General features: G+C 49.0%; 4 non-coding genes across 4 annotated transcripts; all 4 read left to right on the forward strand.

Moving 5' to 3' along the window:
• Positions 1-372: 372 nt before the first annotated feature.
• On the forward strand, positions 373-446 carry TRNAS-CGA (transfer RNA serine (anticodon CGA)). The gene has a single exon. It is a non-coding gene; the product is annotated as a tRNA-Ser (tRNA).
• Positions 447-862: 416 nt separating this feature from the next.
• On the forward strand, positions 863-936 carry TRNAS-CGA (transfer RNA serine (anticodon CGA)). Its single transcript has one exon. It is a non-coding gene; the product is annotated as a tRNA-Ser (tRNA).
• Positions 937-1,352: 416 nt separating this feature from the next.
• Positions 1,353-1,426, forward strand: TRNAS-CGA (transfer RNA serine (anticodon CGA)). Its single transcript has one exon. It is a non-coding gene; the product is annotated as a tRNA-Ser (tRNA).
• Positions 1,427-2,336: 910 nt separating this feature from the next.
• TRNAS-CGA (transfer RNA serine (anticodon CGA)) lies at positions 2,337-2,410 on the forward strand. Its single transcript has one exon. It is a non-coding gene; the product is annotated as a tRNA-Ser (tRNA).
• Positions 2,411-2,782: the final 372 nt, after the last annotated feature.

Below are 2,782 nucleotides of genomic sequence, written 5' to 3' on the forward strand. Positions count from 1 at the left end.
TAATCTAAGTAATGTTATATCACTGATAAGCACAACACATTAAAAAAGAAAACGTTCCCCTATGCGCCTTGGTTTCGGTGACTGTTGGCTCCCTTCATAAGTTTGTCAAACGGGCCCCTCATTTTCTTTACCTTGTCTGCTAATAGCTTAACGAGGGTCTCGGTTCTGGCAGTCTTGATGCCACAGGTTGCTTAAAAGGGCTCTCGCACAGTTTCCGCCCTCGCCGTTAGATGACGTTCCACGTCACGCTCGCGGTATTACAGGACGTGCTACGTCCGCCGCTATGGTCGAGGGTGGCGCTGGTGAACACTCTCAAGGTTCGCGTACACCAAATAAACATAAATACCCACGAGAGCAGCAGATTGGACAGCCGTCGCCGTAGCTCAGTTGGTAAGAGCACCGGACGCGATATTCGGAGGTCGTGGGTTCGGATCCCACCGGCGACATGGTTGTTTTTCTGCTGCTTTATAAGTAATTTTTTAAGCGGTTTATTAATCTAAGTAATATTATCCCACTGATAAGCACAACACATTAAAAAAAAACGTTCCCCTATGCGCCTTGGTTTCGGTGACTGTTGGCTCCCTTCATAAGTTTGTCAAACGGGCCCCTCATTTTCTTTACCTTGTCTGCTAATAGCTTAACGAGGGTCTCGGTTCTGGCAGTCTTGATGCCACAGGTTGCTTAAGAGGGCTCTCGCACAGTTTCCGCCCTCGCCATTAGATGACGTTCCACGTCACGCTCGCGGTATTACAGGACGTGCTACGTCCGTCGCTATGGTCGAGGGTGGCGCTGGTGAACACTCTCAAGGTTCGCGTACACCGAATAAACATAAATACCCACGAGAGCAGCAGATTGGACAGCCGTCGCCGTAGCTCAGTTGGTAAGAGCACCGGACGCGATATTCGGAGGTCGTGGGTTCGGATCCCACCGGCGACATGGTTGTTTTTCTGCTGCTTTATAAGTAATTTTTTTAAGCGGTTTATTAATCTAAGTAATATTATCCCACTGATAAGCCCAACACATTAAAAAAAACGTTCCCCTATGCGCCTTGGTTTCGGTGACTGTTGGCTCCCTTCATAAGTTTGTCAAACGGGCCCCTCATTTTCTTTACCTTGTCTGCTAATAGCTTAACGAGGGTCTCGGTTCTGGCAGTCTTGATGCCACAGGTTGCTTAAGAGGGCTCTCGCACAATTTCCGCCCTCGCCATTAGATGACGTTCCACGTCACGCTCGCGGTATTACAGGACGTGCTACGTCCGTCGCTATGGTCGAGGGTGGCGCTGGTGAACACTCTCAAGGTTCGCGTACACCAAATAAACATAAATACCCACGAGAGCAGCAGATTGGACAGCCGTCGCCGTAGCTCAGTTGGTAAGAGCACCGGACGCGATATTCGGAGGTCGTGGGTTCAGATCCCACCGGCGACATGGTTGTTTTTCTGCTGCTTTATAAGTAATTTTCTTTAAGCGGTTTATTAATCTATGTAATATTATATCACTGATAAGCACAACACATTAAAAAAAAAACGTTCCCCTATGCGCCTTGGTTTCGGTGACTGTTAGCTCCCTTCATAAGTTTGTCAAACGGGCCCCTCATTAACTTTACCTTGTCTGCTAAAAGCTTAACGAGGGTCTCGGTTCTGGCAGCCTTGATGCCACAGGTTGCTTAAGAGGGCTCTCGCACAGTTTCCGCCCTCGCCGTTAGATGACGTTCCACGTCACGCTCGCGGTATTACAGGACGTGCTACGTCCGCCGCTATGGTCGAGGGTGGCGCTGGTGAACACTCTCAATGTTCGCGTACTCCAAATGAACATAAATACCCACGAGAGCAGCAGATTGGATAGCCGTCGCCGTAGTTCAGTTGGTAAGAGCACCGGACGCGATATTCGGAGGTCGTGGGTTCAGATCCCACCGGCGACATGGTTGTTTTTCTGCTGCTTTATAAGTAATTTTCTTTAAGCGGTTTATTAATCTAAGTAATATTATATCACTGATAAGCACAAAACATTAAAAAAAACGTTCCCCTATGCGCCTTGGTTTCGGTGACTGTTAGCTCCCTTCATAAGTTTGTCAAACGGGCCGCTCATTTTCTTTACCTTGTCTGCTAATAGCTTAACGAGGGTCTCGGTTCTGGCAGCCTTGATGCCACAGGTTGCTTAAGAGGGCTCTCGCACAGTTTCCGCCCTCGCCATTAGATGACGTTCCACGTCACGCTCGCGGTATTACAGGACGTGCTACGTCCGTCGCTATGGTCGAGGGTGGCGCTGGTGAACACTCTCAAGGTTCGCGTACACCAAATAAACATAAATACCCACGAGAGCAGCAGATTGGACAGCCGTCGCCGTAGCTCAGTTGGTAAGAGCACCGGACGCGATATTCGGAGGTCGTGGGTTCAGATCCCACCGGCGACATGGTTGTTTTTCTGCTGCTTTATAAGTAATTTTCTTTAAGCGGTTTATTAATCTATGTAATATTATATCACTGATAAGCACAACACATTAAAAAAAAAACGTTCCCCTATGCGCCTTGGTTTCGGTGACTGTTAGCTCCCTTCATAAGTTTGTCAAACGGGCCGCTCATTTTCTTTACCTTGTCTGCTAATAGCTTAACGAGGGTCTCGGTTCTGGCAGCCTTGATGCCACAGGTTGCTTAAGAGGGCTCTCGCACAGTTTCCGCCCTCGCCGTTAGATGACGTTCCACGTCACGCTCGCGGTATTACAGGACGTGCTACGTCCGCCGCTATGGTCGAGGGTGGCGCTGGTGAACACTCTCAATGTTCGCGT

The sequence above is a fragment of the Amblyomma americanum genome, chromosome 3, assembly GCF_052857255.1.
Source record: "Amblyomma americanum isolate KBUSLIRL-KWMA chromosome 3, ASM5285725v1, whole genome shotgun sequence".
Lineage (NCBI taxonomy): Eukaryota > Metazoa > Arthropoda > Arachnida > Ixodida > Ixodidae > Amblyomma > Amblyomma americanum.